Source organism: Erpetoichthys calabaricus, chromosome 9 (genome assembly GCF_900747795.2).
Source record: "Erpetoichthys calabaricus chromosome 9, fErpCal1.3, whole genome shotgun sequence".
NCBI lineage: Eukaryota > Metazoa > Chordata > Cladistia > Polypteriformes > Polypteridae > Erpetoichthys > Erpetoichthys calabaricus.
Genome location: NC_041402.2, coordinates 127,926,060 through 127,948,082, shown reverse-complemented (window position 1 = coordinate 127,948,082; position 22,023 = coordinate 127,926,060). Strand labels below are relative to the sequence as shown.

At 38.6% G+C, this 22,023-nt stretch overlaps 1 protein-coding gene across 1 annotated transcript in view; it reads left to right on the top strand.

Moving 5' to 3' along the window:
* Nucleotides 1-22,023, top strand: part of cdh13 (cadherin 13, H-cadherin (heart)) — a 1,360,987-nt gene that overhangs the window by 1,107,109 nt on the left and 231,855 nt on the right. The gene's annotated exons all lie outside the window — the stretch shown is intronic.

The following is a 22,023-nucleotide window of genomic DNA, read 5'->3' as shown; positions in this document are numbered from 1 at the left end:
ACTGTTGATCCCAAGTATTTAAACTCATCCACCTTCACCAACTCTACTCCCTGCATCCTCACCATTCCCCTGACCTCCCTCTCATTTACACACATGTATTCTGTTCCTACTGACCTTCATTCCTCTCTTCTCTAGAGCATATCTCCACCTCTCCAGGGTCTCCTCAACCTGCTCCCTACTCTCGCTACAGATCACAATGTCATCAGCAAACATCATAGTCCACGGGGATTCCTGTCTAATCTCGTCTGTCAACCTGTCCATCACCATTGCAAATATGAAAGTTAAAAGTCAAAGCGAACTTTACAACATGAAGTGCAAATAATAAATTAAAAATAGAATTAAAATTTAAATTTAAAATTAAAACACAAACAAGACAAGACATTGTGCAAAGAAGAGACAAAGAAGTAGCAGCAATATTGACGTGTAGTAAGCAATATGAACATTGATGCAATGTATGGTATTTGCAATCTAGATACATAAATATAGTCAATAGATATGTAATAAAAAATAAATAAATAATACATAATTGATATAGATAATACAGAAATTATCAGTGTATGATAACAGTTGTTTAAGACATGTGTAAACAATAACAGGTCAGAATCTTTCACAGCAGAAGGATATCAAGAATGTCAAAAAAAAAGGTCAGTATGAGATTTTCAGTTCTTTTCTACATGCACACTAGTCTTTGCAGGAAAGTGGCTTGCATGTATAAAAGTTCTGTTTTTAGAGGTGGTTGAGGCAGTGTGGAAGATCCCAGGTGGCAGCATGGTGTTAAGGAGTCTGACAGCTTGGGGGTAAAAACTATCCTGCAGCCTGGCAGATCTGGCTCTGATGCTGCTGTATCTTCTCTTGGATGGCAGAAGTGTGAAAAGTCCATGTAAGGGGTGCTTGATGATGTGGTTGGTGTTGTGCGTGGCTGTGCAGTCGTGAGTCAGCAGGGTGAAGAGCAGTGGACTAAGTATGCAGCCCTGCAGCGCTCCAGTGCTCAGTGTGATGATGCTGGAAGTGTTGCAGCCCATCCAAACTGACTGGGGCCTCTCTGTCAAGAAGTCCAGGATCCAATTGCAGATGGTGGTGTTCAAGTCCAACCTGCTTACTACAAAAAGCTTTTGAGGGATGATTGTGTTGAAGGCGGCGCTAAAGTCTATGAATAGCATCCTGACATATGTGTCTTTTTTATCCAGATGTGTCAGGGAGAGGTGAAGGGCAGAGCATATGGCATCATCAGTTGACCTGTTTGAGCAGTATGCAAACTGAAGACAGTCAAGGGAGGCAGGGAGATTAGTCTTTATGTGTGACATGACTAACCTTTCAAAGCACATCATGATGATTGGTGTGAGTGCAACTGGTCGGTAGTCATTCAAGCATGTCACTGATGACTTCTTCGACACTGGTATGATGGTGGTCGACTTGAAGCATGCTGGGACTGATGACTGGCTCAGAGATCTGTTGAAGATGTCTGTGAGGACACCAGCCAGTTGACTGGCACAGTCTTTGCGCACACGGCTAGATATGTTGTCAGGTCCTGCCGCCTTCTGTGGATTGACTCTAGATAGAATCCTCTTCACGTCAGTTATGGAGAGACAGAGTACCTGGTCAGTGAAGGGAGGTGTTGCTTTTCTCGCAAGTTCTTTGTTCTGCGCCTCAAACTGTGCAAAGAAGTTGTTCAGCTCATCCGGTAGGGAGGCATCACCATCGCTGCTGTTTGGGTTGGGCTTGTAGTTTGTAATTGGCTGAATGCCCTGCCACATACGACGTGTGTCTCTGGTGCTGCTGAAGTGTTTGTTAATCCTCTGAGCATATGCCTACTTAGCTCTCCTTATAGCGTGAGACTGTTTGGCACTGGCCACCCTGAGGGCGGCCTTGTCTCCAGATCTGAAGGCTGCATTTCTGATCTTGAGCAGCTTGTGCACTTCTCTCGTCATCCAGGGCTTTTGTTTGGCTTTTGTGGTAACATTCTTGGTAAGAGTAACATCCTCTATGCATTTGGAGATGTAGCTAGTCACAGAGTCTGTGTACTTCTCCCGATTGATGGACTCACCATCCATAGCAGCCTCCCTGAAAATGTCCCAGTCTGTCAATTCGAAGCAGTCTTGGAGAGCTGAAACAGCACCAACCTGCCACACTCTGATGTTCTTGCGGGGTGGTTTAGTGCGCTTCAGCAGGGACGTATGCAGGAACCATAAACACGCTGATATGGTGTGAATAGCCGAGGTGGGGGTGGGGTAGGGCCTTGTAGGCTTCAGGAGTGCTCGTGTAAACATTGTCCGGACAGCTTCCCCCTCTAGTAGCAAACTTCACATTCTGGAAGAATTTTGGGAGAACTGACTTTATGCTGGCATGATTGAAGTCCCCAGCAATAATGAAAAATGCCTCGGGGTGCGTCGTTTGCAGTTTGCTGATGATCTCGTAGAGTTCCGCTAGTGCCTGGTTAACATTTGCGCTAGGTGGGAGGTAGATGGCAACCACCAGCATGCAACTGTATTCCCTTGGCAGGTAGAAAGGCCGGCACCTTACCGATAAAACCTCTATCAGTGGGGAACAGTGTCGTGCGACTACAGCAGCGTTCATACACCACTCTCTGTTCACATAAACACACAGTCCCCCCCACGGGTCTTACCGGACAAAGAGGCGTCTCTGTCCGCTCAGAAGATGGTCAGTCCGTCTAGCCGGATAGCCAAGTCTGCAATGTTTTCCTGCGGCCATGTCTCGGTGAAAATAACGATGCAACCGTCTCTCATTTCCCACTGCTTGGCCTTCTGCAGCTTTATGTAATCTAGCTTGTTGTCTAGCAATCGGACGTTCGCTAGCAGAATGGATGATATTGCAGGTCTGGTGGGGTTAGTTTTTAGCCTTGTGCAAACACCGCTGCGCTTCCCTCATATCTGCTTCCGATCGCTGCACTTGCGGTTCCGCCAGCTCAGATTCTCAGACTGCTGAAGTAAGCAAAGGCTGCAGAGTGTCTCTGTCACCTCGATGGATATTTTATTACAGTTTCTTTGGAAATCGAGCAGGATTTGCCGCTCGTAAATGTACAGTATGTCTGCGTACCACTATCACTTAAATCTACTTCTTTTCTTGTACTAGTTCACAAAGATGACCAAAGATTAACACTAAACACCGTGGACTCTGGAGCTCTGTAAGCCGCAGCCTGCATGGGCGTTGCTGATCCTTGATGTAATCCCACCTCTATGTTGAATGCATCCGTCACTCCTACTGCAGTTTTCACCACTGTCGCACTTCCTTCATAGATATCCTGTACAACTCTTACATACTTCTCTGCCACTCCCGAATTCCTCATACAATACCACAACTCCTCTCGAGGTACCCTATCATACAGTATACTTTCTCCAGGTCCACAAAAACACAATGCAACTCCTTCTGGTCTTCTCTATACTTCTCCATCAACACCCTCAGAGCAAACATTGCATCTGTGGTGCTCTTTCCTGGCATGAAACCATACTGCTGCTCACTAATCATCACCTCCCTTCTTAACCTAGCTTCCACTACTCTTTCACATAAGTTCATGCTGTGGCTCATCAGTTTTATCCCCCTGTAGTTACTACAGCTCTGCATATCTCCCTTATTCTTAAAATTCGGTACCAGTACACTTCTTCTCCACTCCTCAGGCATCCTGTCACTTTCCAAGATTCCATTAAACAATCTGGTTAAAAACTCCACTGCCATCACCCCTTAACACCTCCATGGTTTCACAGGTATATCATCTGGACCAATGGCTTTTCCATTCTTCATCCTTTTCATAGTTGTCCTTCGTTCCTCCTTGCTAATCCTTTTGCACTTCCTGATTTACTATCTCCACATCATCCAACCTTCTCTCTCTCATTCTCTTCATTCATCAGCCTCTCAAAGTACTCTTTCCATCTGTTCAACACACCCTCCTCACTTGTGAGTATGTTTCTATCTTTATCCTTTATCACCCTAACCTGCTGTACATCTTTCCCAGCTCAGTCCCTCTGTCTAGCCAATCGGTACAGGTCCTTTTCTCCCTCCTTAGTGTTCAGCCTCTCATACAACCCATTATACGCCTTTTCTTTAGCCTTCGCCACCTCTCCCTTCAACTTGTGCCTTATCTCCTTGTACTCTTATCTACTTTCTGCATCTCTCTGACTATCCCACCTCTTCTTCACCATCCTCTTCCTCTGTATACTCTCCTGTACTTCCCCATTCCACCACCAGGTTTCCTTTTCCTCCTTCCTCTGTCCAGATGTCACTCAAAGTACCCTTCTTGCTGTCACTCTTATTGTTCAACTCACTCCAGAAATCTTCTTTCTCATCCATCGAACACCCAACTTGCGGGGCATATGCACTGACAACAGTCATCACCACACCTTCAGTTTCCATCTTCATAATCATTACTCTATCTGAAACTCTCTCCATCATATCGGCTAACTCTCTTCCCTTACCAGTCATACTACCAACATTCAAAGTTCCTACTCTCAGTTCCTCTCTCTTTACCTTCCTCCTGTCCTTCTACCTCCAGACATGTCTCCCCCCTTTTCTTCTCTTCTTCAGCCAACAGTAGCCAATTTCCGCCACAACCCTGTTGGCTAACAGTACTGGTGGCAGCCGTTGTTAACCCAGGCCTCGACTGATCTGGTATGGAAATTTGTACTGTTGTCTGCATATTGATCTGGCAAAATTTTACACTGGATACCCTTCCTGATGTAACCCTCCCCATTTATCCGGGCTTGGGACAGGCACAAAGAAACATACTGGTTTGTGCATCCCCTGTGGCTGGGTTAATAACTACATAGTGATAAAGGTGAAATGTAATGCTATTTAGAACATGTTTTTTTGTAAAAGCACTTTATTGATATAATAACAGAAGTTATATGGAATATGATTTGGTGTCAAGAAAATAGCTGTAGCCTTGGTTTTACTTATTTTAAATGTGTAGGGATTCCCCCATATTCAAACATCTTTAGTAATTCTCCATGACGGACATATTATATTCTGGAAGGAATCACAGCAGCTGACATTTTCTGTTTATTAAACCTTTTAGGTAAATGCAAACATACTTGTATAAGAGATAATTCTCAGTCCAAGTAGATAATGGTATTGAGGCATAAGGATTGTTCTTAGAAGAACTTTGGGCAGAAGCACATTGTGCCCTAAGTGTTATTGTTAGTAATTCCAGGCTGTGCAACACAGAAGGAGAACAGACAAAAATGCATTTTGATCAGTGCATTCTGGCCGCTCAATCGCCATTTGGAATCCATTAAGAGCTGCTCGAAATATGCATGTATCAAATCTGCCAATTTGTATGATTTTCTTAAATCAGAGCATCATGTGTTTGTCCCAGAATTTTACACAGGAAATTCAGATATCTTAACAAGGATCTTTGCTGAATTTGCAGGATACAGTGAAAGTATAACTGGCTATGTAAATGTTGCTTGGAACTTTGGTGAACACTACAGTTTTCTGGATATCACACTTAAATATTATTTAAAGGCTTTCTGAATGTTTTTTTTTTTTTGCATTATGGGAAGTCATATGTCTGAAAAGAGTAGAACAGCTGTTGTTCTCAGGTTACAATTTGTGTCTGATTTGATGAGATTTGCTTTCATACATGCGGTTGCATATTAAGTCATGGGTTTCAGTTTTAACCACAATAGTGTTAAGTGTCTAAATAAAGCAAACTTTGCATAAAATACAGCTTTGTAGTTTACCCTGTCAGCTGGCTTGTAAATGACTGAATTGCAAAAGCTGGTAAACAACAGATTTCTTTTTTAAATTCCTATAAAACTACAAGATAATGCACAGATGTTGTGTTAAGTCTTGACAATGTAAGCTGAAAGCTTTAATAAAATCAAGGAAAGAGATGCTTGGTATTGTTTAATGTATGTGTAGACATGTATGGGTATGTCACTATTTCTTTGTACTATGCAAGTGAGATTTGTTCTTGTTCTCTACCTTTCATAGTAATAATTCCTTATTTATTTCTTTTCATTTTAGATTGATTGTTGGTTTGGTTATTGTATGTGTGCTGTTTGCACCACACTCCCATGTTGTGTGAACTCCAGTTTCATTCCACATTCAAAAGACATGCATGGAAATGGATGGATACACAGATTAGGCATGTGAATAAATAAATTAATTAATAAATACTTATATACAGTATACCAGTGGTTCCCAAAACTCACTGTGTCTATTTAATTGATCTTTTTTTTCTCTCATTCTGAATTCTGAAAAGCATGGTAGTATGATTTTTCACACTGATAATACATTTGTAAATAATTCAATTTTTACTATAGCTTTAAATGCTGAATTCTCTGTTATTGTATTCCTATTATTTCGCCCTTTTTCTGTGTAGTTTGCTGCCTTCATTGTATCCTAATAATGACAATTAAAAACAAGCAGAACTGACACCTGGGCTAACAACACTGAATGGTGAAAGGCTGCAACTACTTCAGCGTCAGACCCACTAATTAGTAAATAATAGATCAAATTACTAGAACACCTGGAAAAGCAAATTGAATATCAGGATGAAAATATTGTTAAAAAGTAAAAATAAAGTACATTATCTCCATGTAACTAACTGCATAGCACATTTTAATAAAACTTTACCAAACTTAGTTTTGGAATTTCTACATCGACTCCCAAAACACAGAAACTGGGAAATACAAGCTTACTTAATCTGGAAAGCAGTCCAATTAAAACAGAAGTTGCTTGGACTAAAGTGGATTCCCGGGCCTGAGTATACAAACCACTGCAGTATAATAATAAAATTAATACATAGTCTTTATTAGGTGTACCTATGTAATACCAAATAGGAACCTCAATCCAGAACAGGCAAACTTCTTAGAGGCATGGAGTCAACAAGGTGTTGGAAGAATTCTTTACATATTTTGGTCCCCACTGACTCAATAGCATTATGCAGATTATGTAGATTGAGCCCCAATGGAGACACAGTTATGTTCACAGAAGCAGCTTTAGATGTTGCCTGTTTTGTGACATAACACATTATCTAGATGAAAAAGAAATGGACTGTGGCCTTAAATAGATGCACATTGTGAGCAGTAATGTTTTGGTACACTGTGGCATTCAAACACCACTTAACTGGTATAGAAAGACCATTCACACCACCACAACCACAAGCCAGTAGTGCCCAGTCAAGGCAGGGTGGATCCATTCTGCTTACATCAAATTATGAGTCTGTCATTTACATTTTGTAGTAGAAATTGACATTCATCAGAACAGGTGACGCTCTTCCAATTTTCAATCATTAAGTTTTTGACATCATTCTTTGGTGATAGGAGTAAAATCTGTCAAGGTCTTTTAGTGCTGTAGTCCATCCACTTCAAGGTCTGATGTTTTGTGTATTTAGCAATGCCCTTATACACACACACCACCCCTCAAAAGAGTTATTTTAGTATGTGTGATCTTTCTGTTAGCTGGAATAAGTCTGGCCATTTTGTGTGTAGCCACACAACTGATGCTCACAGGATTCATTTTTTGTTACTTACAAACTCTGTAGAATGTAGTGTATGAAAGACTCAGTTGAGAAACTGTTTATGAAATACTTGAACCACAACATCTGACATCACTAGCAATGTGTATTAGTTGTTTTAAGGTTTTTTCAAATAATTCATTTTTGACAATGTCTGCATGCTACAAATATTGAGTTGTAGCCACTTGATTGGTTGTTTGAAAAAGCAAACGTTTTTGCTTGTGCAAGTGTATCACATGCAGTGATTGGTCTATAGTGAATATGTGTGTCTAATGTATCTATATATATAATTCACTAAGCCAGAAGACAAGTAGCCACCTATGGAAAGTACGCCGGAAGGGGCGTGGATTCACTAAGCCGCCAACAAGTAAGACACCCATGGCGCACGCAGGAAGGAGCCACGCCCACCAACTCTAAGACCATTGGATACAACGACAACTCGCAGAGCCACGCCCACCAACTCGGACGCGACGCCTCGGAAAACATGCCGTCATTTCTGTATGTCTGTGCCACAGTCCACATGCAGCTCTGAGCCACATTGACTTTTCATTAGTCAACCTCAGTGGAACCTTGGTTCACACAGAGGCAGCGCCAGAGAGAGACAGAGGCACACACAGGCAGCGCGAGACAGAGAGAGGCACACACAGGCAGCCTGAGAGAGAGAGCCACGCATACACAGGCAGCGCGACAGAGAGAGCCGCGCAATCCTTTAAAACTGAGGTTAAAACACAATGAAGGAAGCAGTCTTTAAAAACCAATAAGCCCTGTGCCTCTTTTTCATTAGCGTCTCACCTGCTTCACCGCCCTGCAACAGTCGAGACGTTTTCTCAGCAGCTGACCTTCTCTGTGCCTGACTCTACTACTGTCAGTCGCCTGATTAAAAATGGTGAACTCCTGCAATGTTACTATCTTGGTTGGCTTTTACATAAACTTTGGATTTGTTCAAATGTTCCTTTTTTTCCCCCTGTGCTTAAAACTCATTAAAAAAAAAAGTGTTTATACAACTGCTGCAATGTTAGAGAGAGAGGGCTCGCCTGCTTCTGAGAGACAGAGGGGGAGGGGGCTCCCGTGCTGCTGAGAGAGAGGGGGGGGGGGGGGGGGGGGGGGCTGGGGAGGCTCGCTGCTGCTGAGAGAGAGAGAGAGCCTGCACATGCAGGGAGCCTGGGTTTTTTTCCCCCTGTGCTTAAAACTCATTTAAAAAAAAGTGTTTATACAACTGCTGCAATATTACAGAGAGAGAGAGGGCTCGCGTGCTTCTGAGAGACAGACGGGGAGGGAGCTCGCGTGCTACTGAGAGAGAGCGCCTGCGCGTGCATCTCAGCAAAGACAATTTCCTGTTAGATTTGCCTTTGCAATGACAATTAATAAGGCACAGGGCCAAACTTTCAAAAAGATGTGAATGTATCTGCCAAAACCAGTTTTCAGTCACGGACAGTTGTATGTTGCTCTCTCCAGAGTTCCATCTTTTCATTCACTTACTGGTATGCCTGCAGGAACACGTGTAGCGAGCGAGAGAGAGCGAGCGACACACACACGCATACAGGTGCGCGCGAGAGAGAGAGTGCTGGACGCATAAGAATAATAATACTTCATTACATTGATATACTAGTGTTTTCAGTATTTAAAGCGCTATCCACACAGGGAGAAACCGGGAAGCGAACCCAAAATCTTCCACAGTCTCCTTACTGCAAAACAGCAGCACTACCATTGCGCTACAAGGCAGTTAAAGAATGCACCGGCCTCGATTTTGTTTTCACTTCTGTTTACAGCGATCGGATCGTAGCGTGCATTGTTGCAATGTTACTTTTCTTGGTGGCTTATTACATTACGGATGTTTCACATGTAAATTTTTTTCCCTGTGCTTAAAAGACATTAAAAAAGTGTTTCTCAACTGTGACTCCGGAACAACTCAGTACGCAAGCTATATTAAGCGTCAACAACGAAGACTCGCTACACCTTAATGAACAAGTGCTGAAACTTATCCCTACCGACGAAGTAACTTTCACCAGCGTGGCCTCCATCGTCACAGACGATCCCGCTTTCAGTCACAGACAATTGTATGTTGCTCTCTCCAGAGGTCCATCTTTTCATTCACTCACAGTGGTATCCACAAACCCACCCCATTTGGACAACTGTGTCGTTCAGCAAGTGTTCACCCATCAATACATAATTATGCGGTGTATGTTACGCCGCGGGTTGGCTAGTTTTTAATAATACTTGTAATAGTACTTCTTTCAATGTAGTGAAACTTTTTGTAGTTCTTAAAAACTTGTATTTAACTGTGTGTCTAAAGGTTGTACAGTTCCTCGAATGTCTCGTATAATGTTTCTTAGGATGTTTGGCACCTCTAAATTGGACTTGTATATATAATTGCTGTAATAATATAATTATTAATATATAATTGCTCTATGGTGGAGTAGTGTCCCTTCCAGAATTAATTTTTCTCTCAGCCCAATACTCCCAGGTAGCTTCTGACTTCTGGCAACTCTAATATTGGTTAAATTAGCTACAGGAAATGGATGGAGGACATGGCAGTTTCGTTTTGAACAAGCAGCGTTATAATTAGGAGAGGGCACACAGAGTACTGTCCTGCACCTGAAGAGGTGAATTTAAATACCCTTTAAAAATGGCAGGATGTATTTGGAGGGTAAGGTGAAATCTGAGACCGCCCCCCACCCCGACCCCAAAAAATAAACCATGTTGATGCTGAGGGAATATGCATTGTTAATAAAGAAGACAACAAAGCCAAGGTTCAATAGTGACCCAAGGAAACTTGATTTTCGTCATGGCAATGTCGGATTTCACCAAATTTAAAAATGATATATTTCTGTTTTGAACACAAAAGCTGCTTGTATATTGGCAGACTGTTGCCAGTAAGGTACAATCGCATCAGCAGGACACATGTAGTAATTATTATATTATCATATTTGTTTATATTTCCCCTTGTTGTGTAACACTCAATAGTTCTGAACTAAAATGTCATATTTTAATCTGATATTACTTGTTTTTTTTTTTTTTTTTTTTTATAAAGTAGGTGAAGTCCAGGGTAATGATTAATCTGAAAATTACATTACGGTTAATTTTATATAAACATTGTAATATTTCCACCAGACATCTAACATCTTCATGAATGCTAGAAGACTTACAGCTAACCCAAAAGCAAGCAAGTTTTACCAAATGAAATCTAAAATTGTACAGTAAATGGGTCACTTCTAGTACGGCCTTTTATATGTAAATTAATCATGGCCACTTTCTGTTTCACTTTTATAACATTATTTAGAGTATTATCTTTTCCTACCACTTTTATACATAGCTATTTATTTATACTTGTGGATTTAAAAAGTCAAACTAATGAGCATGTTAACAAAATTAGAAAAAAAAATAAACACCAATAAACTTTACTGTCTTAATATCCATCCATCCATTTTCAAATCCATGTAATCCACTTTAATGCCAAAGATCAGCGTTTCTCAACCTTTAAGTATTTGCGACCCGAGTTTTCATAAGTTTTAATCGCGCCCCCTAATGTTTTTTTGAAACCCTAGTAAAATTTATTCCTATATTTTTTGCTGCCAATACACCGCTACAAGTTTAAAATTTCCCTATGAGTAGAGAAGTTACGCCACATACAGCAACATTCGCACCCCCTTTTTTGTTACTTCGGAGGTGCGCACCACAGTTTGAGAACCGCTGATATAGATAAAGGGGTCCTATCCAGATAGCATTGGGAGTAAAGCAGCAATCAGCCCTGGACTGGATGAGAAACAAATGGAACATCAGCCAAGAGTTGGGGTGCCATGGGTTACCCCATTTAAGGCTGTAATGTTTGTTTCCGAAAATTTTACAGGCTACAACCAAAGCATTGTGTTCTGCACTTGAGTTGGTCTTCAAATTACATTCTTTACCTTTTTATTTGTGAGAGACTGGAAATGATGAGTTCAGAGTCATGGGACTTAGGGTTGGTTTGCTTCTTCTGAGATTAGGGTGGGGTGCTGTGTAACTGTTGTCTTCTTCCCCTGTGTACTCTTTAAATCACTCCTTGTAAGACACAAACACAGCTCTCTTGTCTGAAACATTCTACCTAAGGGCACACTTGAGCAAACTCCTTCTTAGAGCACCAGTGGAGAGTTACCAGTTATCCTAACCTTTCACATCTTTTTGATGTAAGAGATAAACTAGTATAGCCAGAAAGAAGGAGATTCTTGGAAACACAGGAAATTACAAACTCCTTACAGAGACACAAAATGAGTCACCTAGATGTCTAACCAATGTGTCACATTGTGCATAATGTGGGTCTATGTGTTCCCTTTGACCATGACATATTCACTGTATTAATAAAACAAGTACCTTAAAAGAGAGAATCAATGTCAGGCTTTAGTCCAATGCAAATGCCACCCTAGAATTATCAATGCAGCACTGCAGATGTATTGTACTAATATGAACAGTATCTAAGTTACAGTATGCTTATTTTAAAATATGTACAATTGAAAAGACTGGTCATTTCTAAACTAAAGTAGAACACACAATAAATAAACGTGCAGCCTAATGCATATTCCAGGCTTGACACATTTTTGATCTGCTGAAGTAGTAGATGCGACAAATAAATCTCAATAAAACTGACATATGCATGTTTTTAGTTACACAGTTTGAATGAAAGCACCTCCTGCATGTTGCATCGCTTTTTTCATGCATTCTAGGCATTTACAGTCCCAAGGAGAGTTGTGAACCTTGTAAAATTCAATTATATCTGCCGTCTCTCTCACAGTGTTTGTCCTTGAAAGCTGCTATCGTGGAATGATAATTAATGTGACATCGCAGCAAAAGAAATTTCTGGGTTCTCCTCACCAAAATTGCCCAGTTTTGACTCATTTGACAATGTAGCCTGCTGTCATGCTCAATATGTTGCACTTTGCAACTAGGCAGTATTTTAAATGTCAAATAATATTCTTACGCACCGCAGTACAAGCTTCATATATTTTATCATATGTCAATATTTTAATGCATGATTACCAGAGGAATACTTACCTTCTCAGCAGAGGTTGTCTCACTATGCTCTTCTCCAGTGCTGTCAGTTTGTGTCTGTGTTAGAAATTCCTGTCATCTGATAAATAGCTGTTTTTGGAGAACCCTGACAAGGAGTTTGTTTTCAAGGAAATGATCATTGATAAACTGCAGGCTCTTGAAGCACTTGGACATGATTAGACATTAGGTGAAATTCCATATTAAATAATCCAGAAATTCAGTACTGGGTGTTGAATAAACATCCCCTTTTCCACAAAAGATAAGGAATCTATGGTCAGTTAAATCTTGTTATAAACAAAAGTCCACTCTTTAGAACTTTCTTACCCCCTAAAGTAGACACTTTATAAATGAATATTGATTAAAACAATTTGCTTTAAAATTAATGCAGCACAAGCATCAATTATCAGTCTAAAATGAGGTGCGCTCTGTATTATAATCTTTAGCTGTCAATGACAGATGTAAGTGTTCATAGACAGAGTGCAAGCATGCACCATTCTACATAGATTTGCTGTCATGTAGTAATAAAATAAATTATGCTTACTGTACACTTTTAAAAATCAAATGTTTCTTTAACTCATTTTGATATATCTTTTTTCAACAAAAGGGTCAAATTGTGACAGTAACACTTTTTTATTGGCTATATATAATCTATCCTTCAATACCTTTATACATTCATTTTCTGGACTTTTTATTAAAAGGATGAAGAGAAGCCTAAACTTATCTTGACAGTATCAGGCAGAATCCTGAAACTAGCCATCACAGTGAAGACACACACTCATCTTTCAGGTCAATTAACCTAACATTCAGGTTTTTAGGATTAGGAATAAAACAGTAAAAATAAAGGGGAACTTTGGGAAATTAATGTACACCACGTCATTGGTCAATTCAATTTATAATCATCTTAATATAAAAAATGATCATGGGTGGCTAATGCTAAAACCATCTGCACAGTGTTGGGTACGAGTCTTCTGCAGGTACATTTGTGCATATGCCCACTTTAACTCCTAATAGAACAGTTTTGACCTAATGCACATTGGTGGGATGTGGGTGAAAAATGGAGAACCCAGACAAAGTTTGCATAAGCAGCTGGTTTCTGGAGGTCTATACTGTAGGAACTACAGTGCCACTCCATGTTCACAGTTAACTTTAGACCATTTGTAACCGTGGTTTTAAACTTATGAATAGTAAAAATTATTAGAATGTGGTTTTTAGTGTTAGCTTTTTGTAGCCTGGTTAGACTTTGCTTCATTTTACTGGTTAAATGTCCCATTGGAGGTAATTATTACTTTTAGCATTTTCTTTCTTAAAACCACACTTGTCACATTATGTCCCCCAGAGTGCTTTCTCTCTGTGCTATTGAGCAAGAACTCCTATGTGATTCCCATCTAATCCATGAAGCTAAGGTGTACTGCGCTCTTCACAGCCTGATTTTATTAAAACAATCTCTCTCTCTCTCTCATATATATATATATATATATATATATATATATATATATATATATATATATATATTATATATATATATAATATAGAGAGAGAGAGGTTGAGATATATATAATACAAAGTTGTATGTGTTTTTAAATGGTAATCCTGATATTATTGCTCACTGCCACATCTTTCATCCACACTGCCTTACTATCAATGTTTCTGCTCTTGTGAATCTTTGCTGGGATGTAACTATGAACACTGTCATGTCTGACTTGTCCTCTTAGTACAAGGTGGATACCCCTTTAATTCCCCTTTGTGTTGTGCTGCATTTCCACTCTTGATCAAGCATCACCCAAAACTACTCCTGCAAAAGTGCACAACATTCCTTTTTATATTACAGTAGATAGAAGCAACATGTGGTATTGCCTGGGTAAATAATATTAAGCTCTGGTTATTTTGTCTGCTAGTCTGGCTTCAGTCTATTCTGTTTCACTTCAAGTCATTAGATTGAAATTTGGTAACATTATTTAAAAAAGAAAGGTAGCTGACCTGTTTTTTTTTTTTTTATTTGTTGTTAATTTTTTTGTCAATATTTATTAATATTCTGCTAATGTGTGTGTTCTGCGCTGCAGTGAAAGCATGCTTTATGCAAACAAAGGATGAAACCGTAGTAATTGACAGGCCAAAAATCAATACTAACCAACAGAATGCACAGATGAGTTTGCAGCAGTAAAACTGAGGCCCATTGTGTTACAAAATTTTCTGGGAGAAACCAAGTAAAACACAGCCAATAAATGATAAAAATCGTAGTCACTCTGCATGCTGCCTATTTTTTTAAATGTTTTTGCTTAGTTGTTTCTCAGACAAATCAATGCAAAAATTGCTGAAGTGATCGTCCAAAGTCTAGAGAACCTAGCGCTTTTTGTCTTTAACTTTAAACAGTCAGATTGCTTTCTTGCTTAATTTTAAGTTTAAACAGCATCCACTATGTTGGATTTTTTTGTTATGCATTCCTGCACCTTGTCCTGTACTAGATTTGTTGTTAAACACTTTATGGATTCGTTTTGTAAGTGTTGCAAGTCGATTGCACATGATAGTTAACTACAATTTCTGATGCATTCTGGTATGTAAGAATGTTGATTGTTTGCATAAATGGAATACTTTGTAATGAGTCAGTTAGAGAATGGGTCAAAAGTTGGTTTCTTGTGGTGGCCCTGCAATGCATAAAAATAAATTAAATCTTGCAAAAATAAATCCTAAAATGCAAAAGTAAATTGAATACACAAAAACATTTCAAAAATAATATATGCAAATGGAGCACCATGCAAACAAAACGACTATGCAAACAAATTGGGAAGCATGCAAACAATAAGATCAGGGCATCAGAATCAGAATCAGAATCAGAATCAGCTTTGTTGGCCAAGTATATGTACGCATACAAGGAATTGGACTCCGGTTTTACCTAGTATTGTCCCTGATGCTGTGAGATTGACTTAAGTGTTCATGAGAGTGATGGCCTGAGGAAAGAAACTGTTCACATGTCTGGTAGTTTTGGCATACAGTGCTCTGTAGCGCCTACCAGAGGGAAGAAGTTGAAAAAGGTTGTAACCAGGGTGTGATGGGTCTGCAATGATGTTTTCTGCCCGTTTCCTGACTTGAGATCTGTATAAGTCTTGAATGGAGGGCAGATCAACACCAATGATTTTTTCTGCAATCCTGACTGTCCGTTGAAGTCTGTTCCTGTCCTGTTTTGTGGCTGAGCCAAACCAGACTGTGATAGATGAACAGAGAACAGACTGGATTACTGCAGAGTAAAATTGGATGAGCAGCTCCTGAGGCAGGTTGAACTTCATGAGCTGGCGTAGGAAGTACAACCTCTGCTGGGCCTTTTTAACAATTGTGTTTATGTTTAGTTCCCACTTTAGATCCTGGGAAATTGTGGATCCCAGAAACCTAAAGTTTTCCACAGCAGACACACAGAAAATATTGTGAAAGCTAAACATACATCACAATTCAATCCCAGCTGTTCAACGAGTGGTGAGGTGGAAGTGAGAATGCAGAGGTAAGAGATTCCTTATCATTTTTAGGTATTTTTATATACTTTGGCAGAAAATAAACATTTGCTTGACTTCTAGCACACTCTCCCAGAAAAGTGTTTAAAGTATTAGAAACATTTCAGTATTTTTAGTTGGTAGTGAAGCTATAATTTAATGCCAATAGCACTCCTAGTTGAAAAACATTTTATATTGGCATTATGTTTATTGCAGCAGTATACACACTACTGATGTACTATTTAACATGCACAATGTAGTATTTGTATGACCATTGTATTCCTTAACTTTTCACATCAACAGTGTTGTATTAGGTGTAGATCTAAAATAAATTTTAATGACTAATGGGTAGGGAGAGTAGGAGAAATGGAGTCGGTTGGTTTAAGCCAGACTGTTAGGATGTATCCCTAAAAAGTACCGTTAGCTTCTTTAGTTCATATACACCACCCAGCTCCGTCTCAGTTCACTCACCCATTATGCCACACTTTCCCCCAGTTCCATGAGCCGACCCAAGGCCAGAGTCCACATATGACACTCACTGGATGTCAAGCATCACAACCAGTGAACTTTAGCTACTGGGGCACGCAAGGTTGAAAGTGCTGTGTCTGCAACCCCTTGTACCTGCTTTTATAGACAGTGTCTCGGACTATGCGCATTCACCATAGGAGTGTGGCCGTCTCACATTCTGACCCAGGAGAACAGCTTCTTCAGGTGTCGTTCGGACAATGTGCGTCCACTGGTGGAGCTTGGCCCTCTCACATTTGGACCCAGGGGTGCTATAGTATTATCATTACTGTGTATTATTTGTGGATGAAATTGAAAACTATTTCACTCTGTAAAGTCTTCCATAGCAATTTGTTGCAACAGTACTTTTGATCGTTTCAGTACCAGATCTAGTGCGATTCAGGTACATTGCCTATATACTTAGTTATATTTCACTTTCAGTATTTGATATCACCATATTTAGAAAGGGAGTATGAAAAGAAACATTCTTTTTATTGTATGACAGTTTTTTGTTAAATCACAAACTTATGTCTGTTGTCATATTTTAGTCTGGCCACTCTTTTAAATGGTACCATAATTGTCTGCAAAGTCAGAGGTTAAAAAGAAAAGAAAGAAAAATAAATAAAACAGAGGCAGCAGTACATCACAAATTAATTACAGGGTCTTAACATGTGGTGCAGTAGAAGCAGTCTCCTGTCCATCTAGGTTTTTTTTTTTTTTTTTTTAAACGATTTGACAAAAGAACTTTTGTATAACTGCCTGAGATCCATTTAATGTATTACATTCATAAATTTGTTAGTCCTGTACCAACTGTTAGAAAAACATAACGTATCTTGACAGCACGCAACTATTGATACGATACTAAAGTGTTGCAGGACACACATAGCTGACCAAAGGCAATCGTCTGTGACACAGACAACAGATGATATTTTTAACGTGAATTTTTTGTTGGCTGATTTTAGACGAGACTATTATATCTGATATTGAGGCATCAAATTTGTTATTCTATGCTTGTAGACATGTCAGATTTGTACTAGAAATAAACCCATTTACTCGTGAAACCCCAGTCAGCCCTGGGAGAGAGTGCTTGAATTTAAGCAAACATTACCTTTTCTGCTAAAGTATATATCAATTCCTAAAAAAAGCTCTCTTTTACCTTTCAACATTCTCTCCTCCACTGCACCACTTGCTGAAAAGCTGGGATTGATTCGTGATGTACGTTTAGCTTCAGCTGTTTTCTCCACTTTGATTTGGGTTATGCACTGCTTTTTTTTTTTGTTTTCATGCTTCCCAATTTGTTTGTGCAGTTGTCATTTTGTTTGCATGCAGCTTCATTTGCTGATTAATTTTTTGTTTCCCATTTGTTTTTTGCCCTTTCTGATTTGTTTTTTGTATATTCAATTTGTTTTTGCATTTTCTAATTTGCTTTTGCGTATTCAGTTTGTTTTTGTGTTCACAATTTATTTTATCCTTTTTTTGACTTGCTTTTGCATATTCAGTTTGTTTTTGCATATTCCATTTGTTTTTGTGTTTACTATTCATTTAGCGTTTTCTGATTTGTTTTGCATATTCACTTTGTTTTTGCATTTTCTAGATTTGCTTTTGTGTTTTGCTGATTATTTTTTGGTGACTGAATTAGTTTTTGCACATTACATTTCAAGGCCACGATAGTTTCTGGGTTAGTTTCAGAGCAGAAAATATTCCATTTGAGAATGTTTGTTCGTTGATAGTAATATGACACATTTTCGCTTAAAGCCAAAAATAATGAGTTAGAAAAGGCTTTCATGTACTTTTCATTTGAATTCTTTTGTTCCATCTGTAAACGCTGAAGTCGAAAAACAACGGGAAAACACCAATTTAAAAATAAAAAGCAATTTCTTTATTTTTGGTGAGTTAAAAAGACTGCGAGACTGCCAACCCCCAGCTCAGTCAGCTGATCTGGGTTCAGACAGACTAACTAAAAAGAAAAAATGTTCTCTCTTTTATCACCTAGCTTGTTCATTAGATACAAGAGAGAACTGAAAAAAACATAGCAGTTCATTTTGAGGTCATACATAGATTACGGTTACATCTTAATTTATGACATACAGGAGTATACCAAAAACAAAGCGCTCTCAGGCACTTACATTCCTAAGGAATACGCCCTTCTCATTATACACACACAAGACCAATTTTTAGCAGTTTCTTATAGTTAATTACATTAGTTATAAAGAGATTACATTCTTCTGGTTTTAATATCTTCATTAGATTATATTTGTTTGGTTAGATTAATAATCCTTATTTATTAATTCATAAGTGACATGTTTTCTTATAATATTAAACAAGAGTAAAGAAACAATCACATTGATTTATAATATCACAGGGTGTTCTGTTAGTATCAAGAGGTCAGCATTTTCTCATAGAAGAATGTAAGTTAATCATATAATTTTGTGCACAAGCTTAATTCTTTTCTACCTAAATGAAGAACAAATTCATATAGAAGTTATAAATCATATAGCTCTCTGCCGCATGATTAATACAAAATACGGTCATTGGTATTTGTGAATTAAATACTTATAATCATCTGCAGTGGGCTAGTGCCCTGCCCGGGGTCTGCCTCCCGCCCTGCGCCCTGTGCCGGCTGGGACTGGCTCCAGCAGACCCCCGCAACCCTGTAGTGAGGATATAGCAGGTTGGATGATGGATGGATGGATGGATACTTATAATCATTACAGTTAATAATGTTTTTTCTGCTTTCTCACATCCAAAAATAAAGTAATATCTATCTCTCTATCTCTCTGTCTGTCTGTCTGTCTAATCTATCTAATCTATCTAAAAAAAAACCAGAAACCGTACTATGAAGAAGACAGAGAAATCACCCAACCATTGAAATGTTTATTAACAGGAAAATGCTTTTAGCAAAACTCAGTGAAGGATAAACATACAGAAATTCAAAACTAAGCAAGAATAAAGACCACATGGGTAAATTCTAAACAAAGATGAATGCCTCAGATTCAACATAACCGCAGTCCTGTCTTCTGTCATAGAATAAAAATAATGCATTCTGGTTGGTAATGCAGTTAGACAGGTACAATGGAAAGTTTAAATTACTACCTGTTAAAGAAATGTATTGGCTGTATGTGTTGATTTTAGAAGAACTGTACCATGGAATTACCTTTTTCTTTCTAAGACATTAAATATTCTAATAAGAAGTATAAAGAAATGACCATTGATGTTGTATGGTTAATTATATTCCTTAAAATTCCTAAATTGCAGGCACTCATTGCTTTGGAAAAATTAATAAACAGTACATATTACCAAAAATTAGATTAATTTCAATATGAAAAGAAAGAAGCTCTTCAGCAATGGTCAGAAATAATGCTTACCATATTTAAAAGGTCACATTTCATTCAGTTTTATGTTTGTGGATGTTGCTTCAGGGTTTTTCAAAAATAATATTGTCTTGAATGACAGTGGTTTATGTATAAAAAATTTTTTTTTCTTCAATTATTGCAATATCAAGCCAAATACCGGAATATAGTCACAATCATTTGACATTTTTGCACTTTATAAATATCAATAGCTGACATACATTTAGACTCATTTATTTAGAACCTGTTTTATTAAAAGAGACTTAAAATCAACAAGTAAACATTTTATGTTTATTTATTTGACGTGTATTCAAAGTGTCTTAAAATCATATCTGCAGTTATTTTCATATTTCTGAACTGGAGTAAAGGCACATTCACTTTCTTGCTTGAGGTTGCATGGTGAGTCAGATCCAGGTATTGAAGTGGAGATTTTTGTTGGTGTTTTATAGTCCAGTGCTTTACCCACTAAGTTGTGAAACACAGTTACCTTATCAGTGAACTGTGCAAATTTTGAACGGAGTTACATTTTTATTAATGTTGATGGGTTACCTCAGTCTGTTTTATACACTGAGCTGTATTTCAGCTTGAAAAGCAACAATCGCCACTATTTCATTTTCTGATCCCATTTGTTTGCAGTTCACAAGTTTACAAACCTCTAGCCCATTCTTGCAGAAAAATACAAAGGGGAAAGTTAGCCCTGAAGGGACAGCAGTCTCTCCCAGGATACAATCAACCTTATACCCACAGTTCATACTTGACAATAAATCAAACAGATATGTCTTTGCACTATGGAAAAAAGAAGATGCTGGAGAAAGCCAACAGAGGGATAATATACAAATTTATTGGCCCCCAACTGAGAATTGAACCAAGGTCCAACATTTTTGTGAGAGCAGCCTTACCCACTGTGCTTTTCCACTATCCTAGTAAAATCTATATATAGTGTCACAAATGTGCATCTATGGATCAACTTATTGGTTCAGATCTTGTATGCGATATCACTATGTGATGATGGGGGCACTGTTGTTAACATTCTTGTCTCCACCCTTATCCCTTTAAGACCCCCAACCCTTCTGGACCAAACCATATAAAGGTGGCCATGTGTTCGGATTCAGCGGGTTGGAAAATGGATGGATGGATGGATTTCCTGAAGAAGGTGACCCGAACCTACTTTAAGACAGAGATCCACAGACAGTCCCTTAGCAGAAAGCCATCAGAGACTATGATTTGTGTGTTTATTTTGAGCATGTGCCATCAAACACCTGTTTATTTTCCTGCCAAGAGACACCTTTTTGTTATTTTTTTTTTATCAAGCAGGATGAATGGATTTCACCCTAACTTTTGTTTGGGTTTTGTCTGTCCCTCATATACAAAAATATATAATGTAGTGTTGATTAACTGACTCATTCACTCACCCACCAACCAACAAAAATGCTACTTCCCATTTAGCTAAAAAGCGGAAGTTTGGCACAATGGTACATCCTGAGCAGTAGATATCCATTAAGAAAGGACATCTCGATATATCAATAATTAGGGGTTAAAAAAACAAAAAAAAAAACACAATAGAAAAACTAAACACCCCAAAATCTCAAAAATTCCTTGCTGGACTGAAGTTTGGTGGTCTTGTAGAAAAAACAAAATTAGTCAACACGTGTACTCAATATCACACAACTGATTCTGTATCAAAGGTATTTAATATCTATTACCTCCCACACCCCTTTCATATTATCTATAACATTATGCAAATGTTGAAGTGGGGACTACAATCCCATCAGCCAGTCTGTTGTTCCAAAGAATTTCATCAGCACTCACAAACTTTAAATAAGAACATTGACAAATGTGCCATGTCATCACAGTTCGAAACTGCTGGGTTTCCCTCAACCACTTTCGGTTAACAATTTCATTGCCTCGGTGGATTACAGCTTTTATCTTAGAGCAGTGTTTATCACCTTTGTGGCTTTGGTACCCAGTTTTATCTTTTTAAATTCCATTATGACTCACAGAAAGTATTTGAAGCAAGAGTGAGTTTTACCCATTCGTGAATTGAGTGTGATTAAAGGGAGGGTTCCCTTTGTGAATTGAGCATTATTAGAAACAGGAATAATATCACGTAGCTTTATCGATAGCTTCAACGAACTGGTGGTTCATCACATGTGACAATAAATGTGAGATAATTGGTACATTTTTTATTCGTACA